Below are 24,507 nucleotides of genomic sequence, written 5' to 3' on the forward strand. Positions count from 1 at the left end.
TATTTTTTTAAAACTATCATTCAAACTAATTAAGACACATGTCTTAATTTTCTGGTTTGAGGTTTTCCAGTTACATTCCCCAACTCCCTCTCTCTCTATCTCCCTCCTCTCTCCCTCACTCCTTCTGAGTGAGAAATTATGCCTTTTAGGGCTTTAAAAACATTTTAAATTCAGGAGTAAAGCTTCATTCCCAACTCACTCCCATGAACCAAGCTGCTTGCGGTATTTCAGCAGTGAATGAACAATGAATGCCTTCCTTTGGAAACTGGGGAGGGAGGGTTAAAAGATGAAGAAGGCTGAAGACAGACATAACAAGAATGGGGAAGGGGCAGAGTGGGTGGCTTATCAAATTCCACAAATACCAGACATGGAGAGGTGTTGATTTGTTACTGGGAAAACCCTGTTTGTTTATGGAGTGTAATCACCTGTTGTCTGTTTGTTGTTTGAAGCATATGCAGACAATGGGACTGTTTGCGTGCAATGTGCTGAAAGAAAGTACAGTAGGGGTTGTACACAGAGGAATTTTAAGTCATTGGCATGCGTAAACTGGAAGAGCTAAGATCATTAACAACTAGCCTCATGGCCAGCCCAGTTAAAGGAGGCAATGAAGAACATATACAAGGTTGACCATAAAAACAATTTCTAGCTGATGGCTCAAAAAAGTAATATTGTCTTTTGAGATGGGCCAAACAGGCTTGGCAAAATTATGATATTCCCCATGCCGCTGAAAACTTCATGTCTGCAAGGCACTGGTTACTGCATATTTTTGACCTCTTTCTCCTATGGCACCTTTCCCCTGCTTTTTGTCAGGCGTGATAGGCTCGTGGTAGTTCTCTCTGTATTACCATTCCAGAAACCTTGGCTCAAATCTTGCTCCAGTACCCGAAGAAGAGTTTTGTAGTGCTCAAAAGCTTCTCTCACCAACAGAAATAGGTCCAATAAAAGATATTACCTCAACCCCTTTGTCTCTCTAATATCCTGAGACCAACACTGCTTACTCTTACTGCCCAGACTGTTCAACACGGATCATATGTTCGCAGCAATGTGTTCTGCCCCCAAGACTCACGTGTATGCTCCTAGCTGACTTTAGAGTGGTGTTGCTGGACTGGGACGGATGTCTTTTACCTTTCTTCTCTTATCACTTTTATGACATTTTCGCCTCTAGCATTGGAATTCTCTCCCTCGTATCCCTTTTGTTTTACTTAGGGCTTGTCTACATAAAGCCAGCAAAGTGCATCAGAGAATATGTGATTTGTAAAGCACTCTAAAGTGTTGTGCTCAAACTGCCCCATATATACCCTGCTGGCACACTCTGAAAGGTACCTGGTTTGCATTAACTCTGACCACACTAATGTAAACTAGGTACCGTTTAGAGCACACCAACAGGGTCTACATGGGGATGGTAGAGTGCAGCACATTAGAACTCTTTACAAACCACACCCCGATGACACACTTATTCTTTTCTTAAAATTCCTCATTCTAATGATTTGGTATCACATATCGCTTAAAGTGACTTTCTAGTCCTCATGGTTGCAGAGTAAGGCTTGAAAGCATGACTCAAGTTCACTCTAAAGGCTCAAAAACCAAAAGACAAAAAGAAACTTAAAATTTACTATTCCCTGACAATCTCATGACTTTTAAGCCAATCTCATGATTTTGGGGGTCGGGGGCATACATGATTTTTGAATGTGTGGAGTCAGCAATATTTCATTAGCTCAACTGTTAAAAGTCAGTGTACCTTTCATATATCAAGCTCTGACAAAGTTTGCATTTCTAGAAATTTGCTTTCAATCACTATTGCAAATAGCTAGGAAAGTCAATGTGTTAATTATTGTATTAAGGGAGGAATATGCATCAGCTACTGTTTAAAAAAATGGGTTCCACACTTGTCAACTTACATTATTTAGTATGAGTTTTTACAGAGATGCCAAAGGTAGTGGTGAGAATGCCAAATATGAGGCTGTCTTCTCCTGTGCTTTTTTGGTTAGGGTCCTGTGTAATGCAATATTTGTGATCCAATCAATCTAAGTCTTTTTGACTCTGAACTCAAACCTTAAATCTAACCACTGTAAACTTTGGAGATGTTGGAAACCGGAACCCACATTTGGATTTAAACCTTGCAAACCATATATGTTTATAAGTGACTAAGCTAAAATCCCAGATCCAAACACCCCCACTCTATTGGAATGCAGATCCAGAACCAGATTTTGTGTCTTGGGCCCACCTCTACTTGAAACCAAAACAAAAAGAGATTTCTGAGTTTTCTGGTAGCTAAACTTGCAGCCCAGGGTGGCTGGAACAGATAAAACAGAATTTCCAAAAATTAAGATTATGATTTTCTATATGGGGGGAGTGATAGCTCAGTGGTTTGAGCATTGACCTGCTAAACCCAAGGTTGTCAGTTCAGTCCTTGAGTAAGCTATCTGGGGCAAAATCAGTACTTGGTCCTGCTAGTGAAGGCAGGAGGCTGACCTCAATGACTTTTCAGGGTCCCTTCCAGTTCTATGAGATAGGTATATATTCATATTTATTTAGTCCCTGAACAAGACAACATAATAAAGCTCCCACTCTTCAAAGACAGCTGTCTATCTTCACTCTGCAGAGACCCAGCACTGACTTCCTGCAGATGAAAAATTCAGTGCTTAACTTTCATCTTCTGATGCAGCCATCTTTCTAGGTTAGAACTAAGATGGCATTCACACCTGTCTGTATATAAAATTCATAATAGTAAAATCAATAGAACTAACAGGATGACAGCCAGAATTTAGTACTTTTCTAACCTGCATTTTGCCACTTAAATGATGTAGCTATACCTGTTTAAGTGAATGTAGGGCTTGTGAAATGTTCTGGCCTGACCAGCCTTAGGGATGATGTTCCCATATTCATTCATGGCACAGAACATGGGTTATGGCAGCATAAGGTTCCCTACACAATTCCACTATTGTGCCTATCCCCTTTTTTGAAAGTGACACCTCAAGGGGATGAGAGAGTAGGTCACACTCTATGCAGTTCAGCCTTTTCCCTCTCCATTGAGAGTTCCCCCATACTGCCCTGCCCATGTGCTGTAACACTGACATATGAAACAAGTCACTTCTATTAGTTTAAATATTCATGATAATTCAGTTCTCTCATCTCTGCTGAGGCTGCTAATTAGTGTATCATGCAGTGTAGCAGTAGCCATGTCAGTCCCAAGGTTGGTGAGGTAATATCTTTCTTTGGACCAACAGAAGCTGGACCAACACAAGATATCACCTCAACTACCTGGTCTCTCTAAAAAGAGTATCAGTTCATTCTGATTCTGAAGTAGCTACCTGACATACCAGAGTCTGATTTCAGTTACATCAGTGTAAACTTGTTGAAGTCAATGGTGTAAGTGAGATGAGAATCTAGCTCCACTCCACTAGACACAGGAGGACAGAAATCACTGATTCATTTCAGATAGGTCACTAAATATCCAGTTCAGATGTTGTTGGCTGTCAACCTGGGCTGGATTTGCTCCAATGACCTAGAGGTGAAAGACCCCATATCCTATTACTAATCCCTAGGCCATCCATTTCCCCTGAATAATTCAATCTTAATATGCTGGGAGCAATTTTCCTAATAACAGAAATTTCCCTTATTTCTTGCACTCAACAAATATACAATCTACTGAAGAACATGTTACAGTAATACCAATAAATTCCAATGTGATAGCTCAAATATAGAGCTGGTTGGAAAATGATTTTTTTTTCATTGCAATACTTTAACAGAAAAAAATTGGATTTAAAAAAAAACTGTGTGTGAGGTGGGAGAGAGAGAGAAATATTTCATTTTCAACAAAACCATATTTTTGATCAAGAAAAAAATAGTAACCCATTCTACTTAAAGGATCACTAAAAATTATAGTTTTGTTTTGAATTGTTTGCATGTAGTGAACCAAAACTTCTTCAGTGTCACAGGAAAACTGACTGATTTGTGACTCATAAGAAAGACATGAAGTAGCTCTTTTTTCAGACTATAAATGCAGGACTCTGTATTTGAATGAGAAGCCAAACAAATGTTTTGGATTGTTAGAAGATGTTTCATCCACTTTGAAACCTCAGAACTGTGTTTCTGAAATAAACTAAGCTCAAAGTTTGCTGTAGGCCACACTGTCTCTCAAATAGGCAGCAAAAATGAATGCCAGATATGCAAATTTTACACAAAAATTAAACTACATTGTTTAAATAGCATTATCTCTCTAATAATGCTCTTTTTCCCCTCCCTGTGTTACTCTGGCCTATTTAGGCCCAACATCTCTATTCAGGAAAGATGCTTAAGCACCTGCATTTAAGTATGTGCTTACATTGTTTTGGCCTCAAAGTTTAAGTTTAAAGCTTTAAAATTAAGAACATGCATAAGTAGTTTCCAGAACAGGGATAGAAAAAAAATACATAAATGCTTGTCTGAGCCACAGTCTTAAATAGGAAACTCTTTGGGTTGGGGACAGTTTCCTATTATATGTTACAATGCCTCCATATTGTGTGTATTAAATAATAATAATAAAGTTCAGTTATTCAAATATATTTCCCCCTCAATATAAGCCATTTTACAGTACAAACTCCTCAGGAGAAGTGAATGAATAATATTAATAACATATTTTTGAATAAATTTTGCACATTTTCTAAAATAAAATAGTAAGTTAATAGCTGGTTCCCATTACTGGGCCAGTTCTACTCCACAGATGAAGCTCTGAGAAGACAGCTCCCTAATAGGAGATTGCATTTCATTTGATTCCCAAAAATGCATTTGAAGTTCATTCAGCTAGCCTACTGATTTCATTCACAATGAGCAGAGTTCGTTTGGATTAAACCTAGGTTTGAAAATACCAAGATAAAGGCTGAAGATTTGGCCTTTACTCTACCGCAGAAGCTAACACTGGGTCACACTGAGTTTTAAGCAGGCCTGAGTCATAATTGCTTCCAAGAAGTGTCAGCACCATGTGACCAGCCAGCTCTCCAGGGGGCCACTAGCAAATGCTCTGCAGGCCTCCATTGGTCCATGGGTCAGTTTGGGAAACTTAACTGTGAAGAAAAAATTTCATCAGTCATTGAATACCAGCCATTTCTGTGGTGGAATATGGTACATCTTATCATAGGCAGTCAATCAATTCCAGTAGAGAGGGGAAATGCAGCATTATGTAGACTAGATTAATTTGCCCATTATAGTTAAATTACTAAGTAAATTCTCTTGATTTTTTTTTCTTTTGAGTTCTCTGTGAGAGAAGATGCTAAGATCTATAGCATAGAGACTCTATCATACAGAAACACGAGGAAGAGAGTGAACTCTTAAAATACCTTATTATCTCTTAGGTCTCTGTTGATTTAGACTTCAGAGCAAGAGAAATGGAGTTCAGTTCATCTCTGACTGAACTGACACTGCAGATAACCCCAGCACATCCATCTCAAATTGTCAGCTCAAGACAAATTACCTTCTCTCCAGGATACTCTCTTTCACTGATTACCTACTACTCAAATTAAATGCCATCTGACTTCTGAGGGGCTTTTGTTTGTTGGATTCCATTGGATTATGCAAAAATGATTGGGGGAGAATTTAGTGTGTTTAAAGTCTTGTGAAAAGAGCACACAGACCCTGCCTCCGCAACCAACTTTGGTGGATTACTTAAAATTGGCCAGTGCTTTTGCTAATCTATTTGTTGCCCCATAGTTTAGTAAACTCTACTATATAAAAGCAGAGCTAAAGAGAGCTAAAACCCAAACAGACTTCTAAACGATGCCCCAAAGCAAGAAAATACTGTAAAATCCTAGTGTTTGGTGACAAAATTTCTCACAAGATAAAAGTAGGGACTGAACCTTGAACAAGAAAGCTCTGGTTTCATTTTTTAAAAACATTTTTTCTTTAATATTTTATATTTTAAATAAACCCCATGTAATTTACATAAATAAAACATACAAATGCATTATAAGCAAAATTATTAGCACCACCTAAAGTTAAGGTTGCCCAAACTTTTCCATCACAAGACCCTGATTTCATTTGTTTACAACTTTGCCAAATTTTAACTATTTGGCTGAAATTTTCCATGCCAGGTATCTGCCCCAGGCCATTTTTCTGGAGGGTGGGGGGGGCATTTTGAAAATAATAGCTAAAATAGTTTGGCCATTTCCCAGAACAAGTGTAGGAAAAAATACATTATTTTGCCCATGTTAAAACAATTTTCATCTGTTTCATTGAAAAACGGTAGCACCTCCATGCTTTGAAGCAGACCTTTGAAATTTGGTAGGAGGGGTTGTTCTGGGGCTTTTTGTTAACCCATGAAAATTTGCCCAAGTTAGTCCAAGTTATAAGGCTTTGAAAAGTCACAGTTTTCACATGCTCAGTAGAGACTTAGTGATGCTTAGCAGTGAAATTCTTCAAAGATTCTGTCTGTACTGAGTATGCTCCATCCCCTCACAATTACTACATGACTGGACTGCAGTGTGCCAGCCAGGGCCGGCTCCAGCTTTTTTGTGGCCTCAACCGGTGGAAAAAACCCCAAACAAATCTGATTGAGCTCCCACCAAAGTGCCGCTGAACAGGGGCAGCTCTAGGTATTTTGCCGTCCCGAGCACGGCAGGCAGGCTGCCTTCAGTGGCTTGCCTGCGGGAGGTCCCCGGTCCCGCGGATTCGGCGGCACGCCTACGGGAGATCTGCTGAAGCTGCGGGACCAGCGGACCCTCCACAGGCATGCCGCCAAAGGCAACCTGCCTGCCGCACTTGCGGCAACCGGCAGAGCGCCCCCTGTGGCTTGCCGTCCCAGGCACGCGCTTGGTGTGCTGGTGCCTGGAGACGCCCCTGCTGCTGAAGAGGAAGAGACAGAGTGAAGAATCTGCTGCTGAATTGCAGCCGAAGACTCAAGCAGAGTGCTTCAGCAGCTGCCAAAGTGCCGCCGAAGATCCGGACGTGCTGCCCCAATGCCAGATGGAGTTCCACCCCTTTCTATTGGCCGCCCCAAGCACCTGCTTCTTTCGCTAGTGCCTGGAGCCGGCCCTGGTACCAGCCCTTTAGAGTGACTGAGCAGGTTCCAGCCCAGGGCTGCAGGGGCTGAGCCAGACTTTTCATGTAACTGCTCCTCCTAGCAGCTGGAAGCAGCTGTGGCAGTAGTTCCTGGTAGCAAAAGCACAAAGACCGTCTCTCCTGTGCTGTCTAAGCTCCCCTCCTGTTGCTCAGGCAGTGAGGTGGAGAAGGAGGGTGCACCTGGATATGAATGAAGAGAGGTGGGGCAGATTTGCAGAAGTGCTGAGCATTCACAATAGGGTTGCCAGGCATCTGGTTTTCAACCGGAACACCTGGTCGAAAAGGGACCCTGGCGGCTCCAGTCAGCACTGCTGGTTGGCAGCGCAGCAGGGCTAAGGCAGGCTCCCTACCCAGCTCTGCGTGGCTCCTGGAAGCAGCCGGAATGTCCAGCTCCTAGGTGCATGGGCGGCCACAGGGGCCTGCACGCTGCCCCTGCCCCTGGCTGTGGGGGTGGAGGCCCCTAGCCCCTCCACCCAGGATCTGGACACACCAGACACTTCCAGGAGCCACCTGCGGTAAGCGCTGCCCAGAACCCGCACCCCAAACCCCATCTGGCACCACAAACCCATGCCCCATGCCCCCCTCCCACACCCAAACTCCCTCCCAGAGCCCACACTCCCTCCTACATCCCAACCCTTCATCCCCGGCCTTACTCAGAGCCCGCACCCCCAGCCGGAGCATCACTCCTCCCGCACTCCAACCCCCTGTGCCAGCTCGGAGCCCCCTCCTGCACTCTGAACCCTCATTTCTGACCCCATCCCAGAGCCTGCAACCCCAGCCAGAGCCCTCACCCCCTCCCACACCCCAATCTCTTGCCCCAGCCCAGTGAAAGTGAGTGAGGATTGGGGTGAGCAAGCGATACAGGGAGGGGGCTTGGCGTGAGTGGGCGTGAGTGGGGCCTCAGAGAAGGGGTGGGGCAGGGGGCAGGACCTCAGGGAAGAGGCAGGGCAGGGGCAGAGAAAAGGTGTTCAGTTTTGTGAAATTAGAAATTAGAAAGTTGGCAACCCTAATTCACAAGTGCAACTCAAGTTGATTGGAGCTGTGCTTTGAATGTATAACATGGTATAACATGGTAAAAAAAGACTAAGTACTCTAAAAGATCTGACTGTTTCTCAAGCTGGGCACCCAAAGTTAGTGACAATTTTGACTCTAATCACTCTGTGCCTTTTCCCCAGCTGTTAAATACAGATAATAATACCACGTAATCTCACAGGAATGGTGTGACGATAAATGCATTAATCATTGTGAAGCACTCAGATATTATAGTAAGAGCACCACAGAAACATCCATGAGGAAATTAACATTCAGTACAGTATCTCATGGTGTGCCTTAAACAGGGCTTGGGGCCACACAGTATGTAATCACAGAATTTAAGAGAGCATCCTAATGCACAGTGCATCAGCACACAGGAGGCTGAATTAAGGTTGTGTGGGCAATTTTAATTCTGGTGTTTCATAACTTTAGAGTGCTTGTTTAATAGCTTGTGCGTAGCTTATCTAACTAGACAGTGCACACACACATATAAATATACATATATACAGAGAGGGATCACTCTTTTTAAATCGATTATCCTCACTTTCGCAACTATTTCTGCAATGTATCATCCATACTAAGGTTCCTGATTCTGCAAACACCTGCTACCAAGTGGAGTGCTTACTACCATGAACAGTCCCATTGACTTCAATGGGTACATGTCAAAATGTGTAAGTTCTCTCCAGGACCAATCCAATAGTCCCACTGAGGTCACTGAGAGTTCTGCTGGAGAAAGGCGGAAAGGCTCAGGCTTGTCATATAAATACCTTTTGGGTCTCTTGGGAAGTAGTGGTCTAAAAAGGATGTTAAATCGCATTTACTATTTCTGTCTAAAGAAGTTTACTTTAGGAAAATCCCCAGTCATGTGAACCAAATTTCTATTTGCCTTCCCATCATCATTTCAGCATATATTATTTTCTTGTCATTCTTCTTTTGCTTTCACCTTTTTTCCTCCTATTAGCACATGCCTCTCAATTAGGATTCTCAAGAGAGATTGTAGCTAGATGGGAACTAACCAGGACATCTTTCACACTTACGTAACTGATTATTATTGCAGAAAAGCAAAATGTACTAATTGACACTGACTGATATAATGTTTCATGCACCTACCCCCCCATACCCCACCCCACCCCACCCCACCCACACTAAATTATCTTCCTCTTCTGGTATCCCAGTGAATCTTGTCCCATCTACACCTGTCTTTTAGAGCCTGATCATGCAGGCCTCACTCACTTGGGCCACAGTGCAGGTAAGCATCTAAGCATGTGTTGAAGTCTTAATGAGGGCAATGACATTTAAGCACATGCTTAAAGTTAAGCACACATGTTTTTCTTAATTCTGTCCTTGAGTAGTCCCATTGGGTTGCAGAATCAGGGCCTTTGGTTGTAATCTTTTTGGGACAGGGACTGTGATTATTGCCATGGCTTCAACAATGCTGATCATAGAGGGTATGTCTACACTGCAATTAAAAACCCACAGCTAGCCCATGTAAACTGACTTGGTCTAAGGGTTTGGACGAAGGGGCTGTTTAATTGCAGTGTAGATGTTCAGACTTAGGCTGGGTAGATTCCATAGCTCCAGACCAAGCCCAAACGACTGCATGCAATTAAACAGCCCCTTAACCTAAGCTCCATGAGCCCAAGTCAGTTAGCAGTGTACACATACCCTGGGCATCAGAACTTAACTAACCTGGAAGAATGGGTTCATACAGAACATGGAGGATTCAAAGCCATTTAGACCTCACAGATTCAGGAAGTTCAAATGAATGCTTTGCTTTTTGTAGTTTAAATTCTGTCAGTGAAAGATTGCACACGGGAATTTTTTTGGAGCTTGATGTGACCAAACCCCTGCCTCCCAAGTCTTAAAAAAGGGAAAGTTCTTGTGCAGTTGTAAAACTCAGCAAAATTCCTCATTATTTCTACTAAGGTGTTAGTTTAGCAGATGGTTAAACTTGGATCAGCTTGAGAAAATCAGGCCCACTAATCAGACAAGCTCTCTTTTTGTAGCAAGTTTTCTCAGCTCATCAAGCCAGTTATTGTAAAGCCAAATTTCTTCTTGATTTACAATATGCCCTATGCTGTTGCACTGAAACAAATAGGATTTCATGGGTATAAATAAAAACAGAATCCTGCCCTCTATGTGAACACCAGTAAAGTTCTTAGGGAGAAAAAATTAAGAAATAAATGGTTATTTGTCAGCCCCAAATTTTTGAATAGTTCGGCATCCTCTCACCTCTTTTATTTTGGAGTGGTTTTGGTTGTTATTTTTTAAAAAATCTCAATTTTTGCTTCTTTGTCTTGTGTGATTTAAAGAAGCCCTCCATCCCACACCTCAAAGTAGTACTTTGAGTTTCAATTCACCTTTCCCCACACTCCGCTTACAAAGTAAGGATGCTTTATAATTAATACCCTGGGCTGGGACACAGACGATTGGGGTTTAGTTTCTAGCTGTCTTGAGACCTTGGGCAAGTCACCTAATCTCTTTGTGCCTCAATTCCTCATCTGTAAAACAGAGACAATAATGCTTCCTGTGTCTCATCATTCGTTTGCCTTGTCTATTTAGCTTGCAAGCTCTTTGGGGTAGGGGCTTTCTTTTACTATGTCTTTGTACAGCAGTGAGCACAATGGAGCCTTGATATCAGTTGAGTCTTCTACGTGCTGTGCGAATAATTCATATAAATAATAAGTCTCTCTTTATCTTCTAATCCATGTATCTCTATGAAGGGAATGATGGAGTGCAAATGTAGGAATTCATTGTGCAGAGTTCCCTCAGTTCTTATTGATTTCAATAAGGGCACTCAGCACTTCACAGAATCAGACTTTGTGTTATTTACTGCCCTATTATCTCCCACCCTGCTTTCCATCCCTCAAAGCCAGATCTTGAGTGGTGCATAAAAATCAAAACTCATATTGAAGTCAATGAAAGTTGCAGATGCTCTGTACATCTCAGGATCAGACCTTCAGTTTCAGTGCTCTTTTGATTTATGAACATAAATTGACCTTGTATTGGGTTCATGCTTTATCACTACAGAACTAATGGAGCTAACAATGAAGAGCAAGTCCTAGCATCTCTTGCGAGGTGTTGAATAATTTCAGCTCTTATTGACATCAATAGGGGATTGAGACGGCTCAGCATAATACTGGAGGTGCTCAATCTTTTTCAGGATTAGATCCTTACTAAGTGAGCTAGAAGCAAGCTTGCAATCAGAGGCTTCTCATGGCATGGATGAACTTGTTCACTAGATAGACAAAGAGTTTGAAGCAGAAGGTATGGTCATCACTGCAGAGAGAACAATTTTAAAAAATCAAGGAAAAACAGAAGAGGATATAAAAAGCAAATGACCATTGGAAAAAACCACCAATGATCTCGATCTATTAGTATGTCAGGAACACGCATCGAAGGCAAAGTGGTAGAGATCGCATCAAGTGGGACACTGAAAACTACAGTCCTTGTGGCACCTTAGAGACTAACAAATTTATTTAGGCATTAGCTTTCATGGGCTAAAACCCACTTCATCAGATATTCTGAAAATATCAGATATACTGAAAACTAGATATTCTGCCCTGAATAATCCCCTTAACTGGAATGAATGTGACTAGGCCTTTTGCTTCTCTAATTTCAATGATCTCACAACAATAAAAATGGGGGAAATTATGATTATCAATAAAAAGTAATAAAATAAATAGAGACTGAAAATTAATTACACAGCCACAGAGAAAAAATAAAAGGTTCAGCTCCAGCAAGGAAGAATAAAGAGGGGAAAAAAGAAAATAGGGAGAAAAGATAGAAATGTAAGTAAGAGATACATATTGTGGGAGAAATTTTCCATGGTATGTGTGTGAGGAGGTTATCACTTCCCATTAACGTTGGCAGGCATTATTGAGCTATTTCCCAAGCTCTGTACTGAAAATATACCAAATAATCAGTATGAGAGAAAATGCTTGAAATGATTCAAATTGACTTTTAAATTATATAGCTTAATACAACATATTTCTAATAGACCATACTTATTAGAATTGTTTATAACTTTGGGCCCAAGTTCCAGTTTTAAAGAGCCAAGTCTGGCAAAGTTTTTGCATTTCTATGTGAACTATAGTAAACAACTCTGAACAGTACAGCAAAACACTTCATATTTTCCAAAAATCCATTACTGTACTGTATTTACAGGGCTTAAAACATTATGGCTCTATAATGATCAACAAAATGCTTTTATTCATTAAGCAGCTTTTATCAACAACTCCAAATACCATAGTATCAGAGTTCTCTGCATGAAGGCCATTGGCCTCAGTTGTGCACTGTGAAAGGAATTATTTTTCAGTCCCATACCTATGATATGTTTCAGAGTTTGTCATTACTTATATTCTTTTTGCAAAGTTTTCACAAGTACTTTACCATTGCATTATTGACTAAGCTGCATTTCAAGCAGCAGCAACAGAGAGAAGCAAATGGGACAATTCTATTTCCCACATGAATTTAAATGGTTATAGTCAACTTCGAATTTGCTTTTGAAATTCTTTAAATCCAAGAGTAACTTGACCTTCTATATCTTCCCTATGCACCATTAACTTCTCTTGTATGGATATCTATACCCTTTTGTTTGATATATGAAAGCCCAGATCCAGCAAAACACTTAAACACATGCTTAAATGTAAGTACAGGCCTACATACATGAATAAAGAGCCTGATACAAAACTCAGTGAAGTCAGTTGAGGTCTCTCAAATTCAGTGGGAGGCTATTGATCATGCTTCAAGTCTGTGAGGACTACTCTTGTGCTTAAAGCTAAGCACATGCGCAAGTGCTTTTCTGGATCAGGGTCTAAGATTCATTCTTAACCCAGATTTAGAATGAAAATGCAGCCTGAGAAAATCTTTTCATCACCAATGTTAATGGTTTGCATCAGGTGCCATTGTTATACTGCACTCCTTAGCTAAAGACTTAATATGCAGTCAAGGTGACCACTGTTATTCTGACTTAGTCAAACAGTGTAACAATGTTTCTTGCCATTTTTCGGTCTGCAGAACAGGTTAGAAGAAAGCAATCATCTCTTGGCCCAGTCCTTCCTTCCTCACCACTCCCAACTTCTCAATTTCCCTACCTTCTCCATAGCTTTCTCTATTTCTGGTGGACCTCCGGGAAGATTATAAACGACAGCTATCACCAAAATTTGAAGAATATTACCCTTTAACATTTGCTTGCTTAACCATATGTAAAACCTGGCCTCTGAACTCTCGGGATACAATTGGCAGGATTCTCAAGTCTTGCTGAGAAGCATGTATTGTGAGTCTGGATGGGGTAGTGTAAAGGTAGCTTTAAGCCACCTTTGCACCAACCTCACTGATTGTAGCTGCCCAGTGCTGCTCTGGTTTTAGCATGTAAATTAGAGCTACCTGAAGTATTCAGCTGTTGCTGCTGCCAGTCCGCACGTAGTATTATGGCAGCCTGGGATCTGCCAGGGGTAGGGACACCCCAACCACATCCCCTTTTCCCTGACGGCAGACCTGCACCAACAGCCAGCAGGGTGACAGCACTCAGAGAATATGCACTGTGCGAATCCTCCAATGGCCATGTCTTCCAGCTCTAAGGAGCCAGCTCTAAGCTCTGACTGTTCCTGCAGCAGCTACAAAGTTGCCACCAGAGAACCAGGGCCTCCAGCTTCATTTCAGATAACCAAGCATCTAACTATAACAAACTCAAAGTACTGTCAGTGAATTAAACATAGCAGTAAATAGCATAACAATACTATCAATGAACTGTTTGTAAACAAGCCACAGAACTGAAACAAAAAGTGATGGGTAAATGCAAATTAGGAATGAATTCAGTTGCTCATGGATATCACACAAACAGAAGAAAAGACTTTGTTCTACCCATTTTACAGACATGGAAATTGAGTCAAAGAGGAGACTGGGCCAAGGCTACACAGAAAATCAGTGTTAGCACTCGTATTAGAAATGAGCAGCTCCTAGTCCTGTGCTCAGAGCATCAGGCTGCAGCTTTTTTTTTACACCCACAGGTATCAACTTTGGCCTCATACAGTTCTAGAATTTTGAGGGTCAAAAAGTTAACAAGGCCTATGCTTTGGTCTGGCTTTCTGTCACATTCTCAGGAATGTCCATTCCAAAAGACATTCTGCTTCTGATTTTTCTGAAAATTTGCCCCAGGATGTTGTATTTATGATGAGGAAAACATCAGCAATTTTTCAAAGATTCAGAAGGTTGATGGTTTTCTGTTCTACAGAAAGTTGTTAATTTTAATCCCAGCAGCTGATACAAAAAGAAAGTATAAAACAAGTTCTGGCATTACCTTTGCTACTGCACCCAGATTCTTTTTCAGTATATATACAAGAACTTTATATGTCAACCTTGTTAAATTTGTCTTCAAAGGTTAACATTTATTCTTAGCCTGATGTGAAAGGATTGAGGAGATTTTTCTCAAAGCCACAGAGTGATTTCCCACAGCAAGAGGAAAAAAATATTTTATTTAACATCACATATCAAAATAGTGTTTTGCTTACATGGTGACTCACATAATATAAAAGGAACCCTACAGTATCTTTTCATGTGAATGGTCAGAGGCTTGGATGACTTAAAAGCAGGTGTTGGTCTTCAATAACAACATAAGTGGAAATGAGATTGGGGGAGTGCATCTGAAAGGGACAAACACTTTGTCCCTTAATACTGTAGCATTAAAGAAAGGAAGTCATTGACATTCCAACTGAGGCAGGGTTAATCAGTAACGTACCTGATTAGTCTCTCAGTACTCCACTCCGTAACAAAGCCTCCTTTCTGTTATTGTTCAGATCACTAGAATGCGTTTGTAAGAGGTGGAGCAGCAGGCATTTGGGATTGATTAAAAGTTCCTATATTGTATAGGACAACATCACTAGGTAAATGCAGGGTGGCAAAAATGGGGTATAGAGAGCAGCTGGTTGTGTTGACCCTTGATTTAATATGGAAATCATCCCCTCTCAGATCATCATGATGGGACCTGTAATCTCCACAAGGCTTACCTCATTATTAAAGATTAAGGTTGTCAGTGTGGCTCTCAGATGAACAAAGTTTGGGTACTCCTTGGATACTGAAGAAATCCTGGAACATTTAAAAACAATTCAGCTTTGACAAGTCACAAAAACCAGAAGATTTTCTTGTTAGTAAACGAAGAGGAAAGTTGCAATACTCCCCTGGAAAAAGCTTTGATTATTGTTTTTCTTTCCTTCTAGCAGGTTCCTTGTTGCCTTGAAATCTGCATGAAAGTGGAAATGAAACTACTGTAATACATTGCGATTTAAGATTTTTCGTCAGAAACAACTGATAAATCTGCGTGGAATTTCCTTTTTTTCTGAAGACTTAGGGAGTTAATATTCTCCTTGTGAGGCGAAATCTGAAAACTTTTCTCTCCCAAAATACAAACTGCAAGGGAATTGTTATTTGTGTTTGAGGCTTACATATAAATGTTGGTTTCTCTAAGTAAGCAAGTCAATTCAAAGTATTTAATGTACATAGAGAATTTTTATAATTCAGTAGTAATTCCAGCTTTCCCTGAAAGGACTTAAAACACTACTTGCTGTTCAATGTTTAATACTGGTCCAAACTACCCTGTCACAGACAAAAGAGAGATTTACAATTCTTGCAATGTGCTTGCAAACCCAAAGATGAGAGGACCTTCGGATTTATATACTCTTGATTGACTGTAACCTTTTGCCTTCTCCAGGTACTTCTGAGCACCTTGTAACTATTAGGCTAGCAAAGCAAAAAAGTTTAAAGGACAACAATTTAATCCTTTCCAGTGCATGTATCTGTCTCATTAAAGCATTCTCCTGTAGCAGTGTAATGATACATTAAATGGAATCCATTTCAAGGTAAAATGAGTGCTGCTGATGTCTAACATACTGTTCCTGAGGCCTGGTTTAGGTCCCAGTCCTAGTGCAGCCTAGCACTGAAGTAGATTAAATATCAACCCGGGTCACGTTCTCATGGCCCAGGCACAAGTGCCAACATTCTTCCAATTATTCAAGGCCAAAGAAAGAGCAACCTGCCTGACAGAGTTGTGACACAGCTTGATTAGATTTAGCTTAGAAGCCTGCCGAAAAGGATACTGTGGTATTTAACTCAGATGGAGAAAGGAATGGCATCTCCGTTTAAATCGAACAGAAGAAAGAAAGACAGAGTTTTAAACTTAAAATGACCACTTCACCATTTTGTGGTCAGTGTATTTCACATGTGTACACACAATAGTTTAACCATAAGAGGTGGCACAGCAGGTCCCTTATTTAAAGAAAACTATCTTAAGTATTTAGTGCATCTTTCATTCCAACAAACTTTACAGACTTAATACATTTATCCACCATGGAAATGAAATGACCTCTGGGAAAAGTGCAGCAACAGGTGAATAATACACAATAACATTATACAGCAATCACCTAGGGCAGGGATTCTCATGACAATTTTTTTGGTGGCCGCTCTGACAATTTTTCCTAAAAAACTTAATTAACTTTAGGAAAAACAAACATGCTCATATGCACATCAAAATTATTATGGCTTATTTATTACTAGCTACTATGTCTGCTGCTGTGAAAAGTGATATTTGCATGTTTGTTAATATTTTTCACAACCTCCCAGCTAGCTACCAAGTCTGCTGTGAAAAGTGATATTAACAAACATACAAGTATCACTTTTCACAGCAGACTTACTCAGCCCTGGCAAGCCCGGGGACAAATTAAGGCCTGGATGGGGAGGTGGATGGATAGGCAGCAGGGGCCAGGGCGATGAGGGGTGAGAGAGGCAGAGTGGAACCTGAGCTGGAACCTGAAGCCTGGGGGGTGGAGCTTGAAGCCCCAGGGCCTTAGCCTGAAGTTCCGTGGCCAGGGGATGGGGCCCTGCAGCCAGGGGACAGGGCTAGAGCCCAAAGCCCCACAGCCTGGGCCCAGGGATGGAGCGTGAAGCCTCAAGCCCCATGGCCAGAGCTTGCCACCCTGCCACCCCAGGGCTGAAGCCCAAGCCCCCGCGAAAGTGGGGAACTCACAGGCTGCCTGCTCCTCCAGCGTTGTGCCCCAGGTGTCTCCAGAGAGGGGCAGGGCCCAACCCCTGCTGGCAGCCCCAGAAACCAACACCAAGAGTAACAGGGAGGGGTTTGTGTGGCTGCTTTGCCCCCCAATCACTGCCCATGAGGCTGTGGCCGCAAGAAAAGGCCCTGGTGGCTACATTTGAGAAACCCTGACCTAGGAAGTCCTGCTTTCTGTCTAGGGATCCTACAGCAATACAAATAAGTAATAGTAAATTAGGAGAGAAAGTGAAGGTGAATAATATCTAAGATGCAAAGGGAAATTATAAGGTGAATTGAGGTAGGCAAAACAGAATTATACATGCAAGAAATCTAATTATCCAGACTAGACAGGACTTCAGGATTAAAATCCACACTTGTGAAAATATGGGATTTATGAAGGTCAAGAACTTGTGGTCAAGAACTCATTTAAAAGCCTGCACATCCAGAAGCATAGTGAGTTCTAATGCCAGACCCGGGTACTGGTTCAGTAGTGACTCAAGGGAGGAAGAGCGCTCCCAGCACACTTCCTGATGTTCATCAGAGGTCTACTTTCTACATACTGACCAACAGGGGCGGCTCTAGCCATTTCGCCGCCCCAAGCACGGCGGCACGCCACGGGGGGCGCTCTGCTGGTCGCCGGTCCCGCGGCTCCGGTGGACCTCCCACAGATGTGCCTGCGGAGGGTCCGCTGGCGTGCCTGCGGATGCTCCATCGAAGCCGCGGGACCAGCGGAGCTGCCTGCCGCCCTCCCGGCGACCGGCACAGCGCCCCCCGCGGCATGCCACCCCAAGCACGTGCTTGGCATGCTGGTGCCTGGAGCCGCCCCTGCTGACCAAGCCTTGAAAGACTCTTATTAGCACTCGTTGACAGTTTCTTTGTTTTTTTGAGGAAAAATGGCTTTTTGAGCCAATTGAAAAATTTCCACTTTTTACACACACACACACACACACACACACGATAACCAAAAATGTTCACTAAAACTGAAAAAAAAGACTGAAAAGATTTTGGAAAAAAAATTCCAAAATTGCTTTTTTATTTTCCTTGAAACAATGAAAAAAATTTGCAAGGAAGTGAACAAAAAAAATTCCCCCAAAATTTCCATGAAAAATAATTGTTTTGCTTGTGAGATAGCACTGCATCACAGCACAAGTTGATATGGCTGCATATTTGACATTAGTATTCTCCTTCCTACAATTTGTGCAATTCATCACATTTCTAGGGACTTAGCAATGTTGGGAGAGTTTGTCTCCCACAGAATGTGAACAATACAGTAAAAGAGTCAAGGAACTGCCCCTGATAAACAACTCTTCTTCTCTTCAAAGATAGTCGCTCAGACAGAAATAGCATATATGCACATTAGTTCAGATCAGGTCTGATGCATACAAAGTAGATGATAGCAGGTTTTATAACCCCTGTTTTTAGAGCTGTATATATAACAAAATTGGACCATTTAACTATGCTGGTAGAGTTAAAGCAGTACAAGTTCCTAGTGTGGATGCAGTTTACAAAGGTAAAGGTAATTTCACTGATTTGACTGTCCCCCTATGAGAAAGGGAATAAACTATACAAGTGTAAAGGTACTTTTATATCAAGACAAACAATGGAACTGTTATAACTTTTTTGAAAAAATCACACCCCTAACCAAAATATTTGTATCCCATGGTACAAGAACTGTAAGAGGAGATATAATGAAACATGTATTAACCTGAAGACCAACCTTCCACCTCTGAAATCTACATTCCAGTATTATTCCAGTCTCTGACCATCATGTGCTGATTCTTACATACTGAAACAAGAAAAAATAATCTCATAAAGCATGTATATTTAGACTTCATTAACACTATCCTGGCACAAAAAATCTATTTAAAAAAACTATAGCTTTTGTTTATTTTTAAAAAGGATTTATCTATTCCAGGAGGAGTAGAAACAGCAGCTGGTCTTTGTGTAATAAATGTCAATGTGTTACCTTCCTTAGCTTCTCATCTATTTTATTAACTGGGATGCAGTTTGCATCACTGGCCAATATCACTCTTCCCATCCTAATTTATGGAATGGGCTGTTTTACAATGTGCTGTCAATATCATGTCCATGCATTGTACAATGTCTTTCTCTGCCTGAAGGCTCTTCCATGTTTTCTGAAGTCAGTTTGGGTTAATTTTGTTTTTGTTCCTATCTCCCTTTTGGTTGTTATGCTAATTTCCCCCTCTAGGTTTTATCTGTTGCATTTCAATAGCATTCAGTACCGATTTCGAATTTGTTGCTGGAAGATTGATAGATAGAGCTCTTCTGTTTGATAAAACATGATCAAGGTTGTTGTTCAAAATAGGTGGCTCTGAAACTGGAATTAGTGCCACTGCAAATAGTCCATTTGAAACCAGAGATTAGAGAAACATTCTTTGTCTGAAATGGGAAAAGAAAGTTCATTCTCAGCATTCAGTATCAGTCACTTCATTTTTTAAAGGGTTATTGTGACCGACACAGTCTTTAATCTCCTCTTTGCCTTTTCAGGATTTTTAAGGGGCTTTAGGAGATGTGAATTTTTGCCTCCAAACTATGCTATTTTTTTTCTGTGTGAGGACCATGTGGAATGTGAAACTTAACCAAGCATACAGTTGAGAGAAGTAAACACATGGCACCTCAAGCACAGCCCTTTGCTACTCTGAGGGGCAAAGAGCAGAGGTGCACCAATTTGCAAAACAGGAGGTTCATTTTCATGGTGGAGGGTCCACTATGCCCTGAAGCTGCCTGTGAAAGGAGCAGCCACATTGGTTACAATCCACGTTCTCAACTTCATTCAAGCAGAAGAACCCATAAGTCTTGACATTCTGCCCCTGGCAAACTCAGATCCTGTCCCTGCCCCTCCCTTATCCCAAGGCCACTAGGCTAGTCTTTAACAAAGCTTAGGGTTACTTAATGAATGGTTCAAAGAAAGAGTATCCTCCCCCTCCTCCCCATACTCGGATTCCAGAAGGGCACTGATGGACATTCAAGGAAGTGAATTAAATAATATTGTTATGATTCATGTTGTGAGGTTATAATGATTGACTATTGCCTTTAAAGATATCAATTGATTTTCTGCACAAACAGAGTTTTATACAATGAAAGGGCCCAACCCAAAAACCCTTACTTACTCAAGTAGTCCCTTTGGCTTGAATGAGATTATTCCTCTGAATATTGGTTGCACAATCTGGCCCTTCCTTTTTAGTCCCTTTTATTTTTTACCATTATCCATGTTTTATCTTGTAAAACAACAGGAACAACAAACCTCATACACCCTGTGGCTAGGATGGATTAGTTAAATTGTAAATCATACAGTTTATTAAATTCTGAAATAGATCAGTTGCATTTTAGGGCCCACTCCTGCTCCTAGTAAAGTCAATAGGAGTTTTGCCAGTTGTGTGACCGGGCCCATAGATTGTCAGTTAAAAACACAAATACATATAATTAATTTTAAATTAATATTGCAGCAGTTAAAATGTTTACACTTGGAGAATATAAAAATACTAAAAATGCCTCCATATACATAGATGTAGCTCATATTTACTTCAATTACAATAATGTGTGCATGTAACTTCCTTAGGCACCTAAATTTCTGCCAGCAAAGTCACCTAGGCACCTCAGTTTCTGCCAGAGAATGTGCACAAAACCACCTAGGTTCTGATGCCGACAAGCTGCTCAGAGCCCCAGCTCACACCTAAGTCCCAGCAGGATTCACAAACTAGGCATTCCCCCACCTATCTCACCTTCAGGGCCCAATTCAGTAGGTGTTCTCAGAGCATGCCTACCGGATTAGGCCTCACACAACAGGGTTGCCATCCCTCCAGGACTGCCTTGGAATCTCTAGGAATTAAAGATTAATCTTTAATTTAAGATTATGTCATAGAATCATAGGACTGGAAGGGACCTTGAGAGGTCATCTAGTCCAGTCCCCTGCACTCATGGCAGGACTAAGTATTATCTAGACCATCCCTGATAGGTGTTTGTCTAATCTTCAATGACAGAGAGTCCACAAACTCCCTAGGCAATTTATTCCAGTGCTTAACCACTCTGGCAGTTAGGAAGTTTTTCCTAATGTCCAACCTAAACCTCCCTTGCTGCAATTTAACCCCATTGCTTCTTGTCCTAGCCTCAGAAGTTAAAAAGAACAATTTTTCTCCCTCCTCCTTGTAACAACCTTTTATGTACTTGAAAACTGTTATCATGTCCCCTCTCAGTCTTCTCTTTTCCAGACTAAACAAACCCAATTTTTTCAATCCTCCATCATAGGTCATGTTTTCTAGACCTTTAATCATTTTTGTTGTTCTTCTATGGACTTTCTCCAATTTGTCCACATCCTTCATGAAATGTTGTTCCCAGAACTGGACACAATACTCCAGTTGAGGCCTGTCATGTGATGAAATCTCCAGGAATACATCCAACCATAATTGACATCCCTACACATAAAAGATAGACGAGGGCAATTAGGAATTATTGGTATTGCGGATGTGGCACTGGTGTCCCAGAATACTGAATAGTTCGGGCACTCAACTGGGATGTGAGAAACCTGTTTTCAAATCCCCACTCTGCATGACTTGGAGCTGGTGAGTGACCTGACAACTAGGCTGTTGATTATAGGAATTTTGGGATGTCTCCCTTTCCCTGCTTTTTTGTGAGAAAAGGCTGACCCACACCCCCATGTTCCTACTGGGCATGCTCCAGGTGTAGCACCAATATAAGAGGGAACAGCCCAGTTCAATCTGGGCTGACTGCCAGAGAGAAAGGATGCTCCTTGCCAGCTCCTGCCCAGGAACCACTGGAGCCCCGGACTGCAGAAATCAGTGGCGCCAAGATCCAAGCAGACGCCCAGCTACCTGTGGATGCCCCATGTAGTTCTCAGCTACAGGCAATTGCACTGGCCGAGGAAACTGGAGATCCCAAAGACATGTAGACCACCACCAGGTTTAACACAGTAGGAAATAGTCCAAGGGGGACTAGCTATTGTCCCAATGATGGTCAGCGTGTTGTGGATGGATCCCCGCTGGCCCAGTGGCAGACACACTCACCACTGACAGGGCCCTGGGCTGGGACTCAGTGGATCAGGGAGGGCCCCACTCCCATTACTTGGATGCCACGCCCTGTCCCTCACGGGGGGCGGCCCACACACCCCAACTGGCCGCTAAGCCATACAGTCCCGTCTGGAGGGCAACTCTATTGACTCCAGCTGCTAGGCCATACAGCCCCGCAGAAAGGGCAACTCTATTGACTCTGGCTGCCAGGCCTTACTGCCCTGTAAACTCAGAGTATCTCTGTTGACTCCGGCTGCTAGGCCTTATTGCCTTGTGAACCCTGGACTCCACTGGGCCTTACTGGCCTGCAGAGAAGGGCTACCCCCTGACATAGATCAGGTGACCCTACTGCCCTGTGGATCAGGGCAATTACATAGACTTTGGCCATTGAGCCTTAGAGCCCTGCGGATCAGGGCAACTGTATGGACTTCAGCCCTTAGGTCGCACAGTCTAGAGGCAGAGGGCAGCTCGAAGGACAGGGTGACCTCACCATGCACTGGACAGGGTCTCCCCACCCCGTCACAAGCACCTAAGTTACAGAGTATATCTACACAGCAAAGGAAAACCCATGGCTGGCCTGTGCCAGCTGACTTGGACTCAAGCTGTGGGGCTATTTCATTGCTGTGTAGACTTCCAGGTTCCTGCACAACAGTGAAACAGTCCTGCAGCCTGAGTCCCATGAGTCTAGGTCAGCTGGCACAGGCCAGCCACAGGTGTCTAGTCGCTGTGTAGACATACCCATAAAACCCTACATCTTATTGACCTTCAGTTTGACTTAGGATCCAAAACGACTTAGGCATGTTTGAAAATTTTACTTAAAACTTTGGAGAAAGGTTGGATTCAAGTTTCTGTTTTGGGACCATCATAGAGATAAATCTTCATATCTAAATCTGAATCAAAACTTTCTCAAAATTCAGGTTGGGAAGAAAGGCAGTTTCCAGCTTAGGTGTGCACACAGGGTGTACCGGGTGTGCCCAGGCACACCCTAAAGCCTGCAGGCCGGATCCGGCCCCTTAGGGCTTTGGATCCAGCCCGCGGGATTTGCCCCTCGTGGTGCCACAGGCCCCGCACCTCTCTCAGAAGCGGCCGGCACGGCATCACGTCCATGAGGCCCTGGGGGGTGGGGGGCAGAAGGCTCCGTGAGTTGCTCCAGGCACCACCCCCTGCAGCTCTCATTGGCCAGGAACGGGGAACCGCGGCCAATGGGAGCTTCGGGGGAGGTACCTGGAGGCATGGCAAGGGCATCACGCGGAGCCCTGTGCCCGACCTCCAGGGGTGTGGTGAGCAGCATGGCATGGGGCCAGGGTAGACAGGCAGGGAGCGCGTCGCTGCAAGTGGCGCTGGGCCCTCCTGCACCCCGCTCCCCAACTCCCTGCCCTGAGCCCCCACCTGCACCTTGCACCCCTCCTGCACCCCAACCCCCTGCCCTGAGCCCCCTGCCTGCACCCTGTACCCCTCCTGCACCCCAACTCCCTGCCCTGAGCCCCCTGCCTGCACCCTGTACCCCTCCTGCACCCCAACTCCCTGCCCTGAGCCCCCTGCCACACCATGCACCCCTCCTGCACCCCAACCCCCTGCTCTGAGCCCCCAGGCTGCACCCTGCACCCCTCCTGCACCCCAAACCCCTATCCTGAGCCCCCTGCCTGCACCCCGCACCCCTCCTGCATCCCAACTCCCTGCCCTAAGCCCCCTGCCTGCACCTCACACCCCAACCCCTGCCCTGAGCTGCCTGCTGCACCCTGCACCTCAACTCCCTGCCCTGAGCCCCCTGCCGCACCCTGCACCCCTCCTGCACCCCAACCCTTTGTTCTGAGCCCCCTTCTGCACTGCACACCCCTCCTGCACCCCAAACCCTTCCCTGAGCCCCTCATACACCTCACACCCCTCCTCTGCCCCAATCCCTTGCCCTGAGCCCCTTTCTGCACATCGCACCCCCTCCCACATCCCGCACTCCCTCTTGCACCCCAATCTTTATGATGTTCACCTTTAAAAAAAAAATCCCCGAGTGCACACGCTAATGAAATGTGCTGCGCACACCTATGGTTTCCAGTTTGATCCGTCTCCAGTTCTGTGGTTGTTGGGTTTTTTTGGGGGGGGAATGAGGGAAAGGGTAGGTAAATATGACACAAGCTGCAGGAAAAGGATAATTAGACAGGGAGACTTACACGCCCTTTTGGCATGCAGCTGAAATTCCTGTTAAATAATATTATAGGTAGCAGATATGATAGAAATCTTAGATACCTTGAGGCAGATGCTCAGTTAGCATAAATTATCATAGCTGCGCTGATATGGTTGGAGCTATAACAATTTATGTTACCTGAGGATCTGCCCCATTATCTTTTATCTGGTCCATAACTG

General features: G+C 43.1%; 2 long non-coding RNA genes across 3 annotated transcripts in view; both read right to left on the minus strand.

Annotated features, from left to right (window-relative positions):
* The window catches only part of LOC123369984, a 35,231-nt gene extending 20,075 nt beyond the window's left edge, over nt 1–15,156 (minus strand). Inside the window, exon 1 of the long non-coding RNA XR_006579225.1 lies at nt 15,072–15,156. This is a non-coding gene — a long non-coding RNA (uncharacterized LOC123369984). The remainder of the gene's footprint in view (nt 1–15,071) is intronic.
* An 85-nt stretch (nt 15,157–15,241) lies between these two features.
* LOC123369983 overlaps nt 15,242–24,507 on the minus strand; it is a 92,264-nt gene continuing 82,998 nt past the window's right edge. The window contains exons 3-4 of one of the 2 annotated variants that reach the window (XR_006579221.1): nt 18,810–18,890; nt 15,242–15,304 (exon numbers count right to left, since the gene is read on the minus strand). This is a non-coding gene — a long non-coding RNA (uncharacterized LOC123369983). The remainder of the gene's footprint in view (nt 15,305–18,809; nt 18,891–24,507) is intronic. The other variant, XR_006579223.1, reaches the window with a different exon arrangement.

Source organism: Mauremys mutica, chromosome 4 (genome assembly GCF_020497125.1).
Source record: "Mauremys mutica isolate MM-2020 ecotype Southern chromosome 4, ASM2049712v1, whole genome shotgun sequence".
Classification (NCBI taxonomy): domain Eukaryota; kingdom Metazoa; phylum Chordata; order Testudines; family Geoemydidae; genus Mauremys; species Mauremys mutica.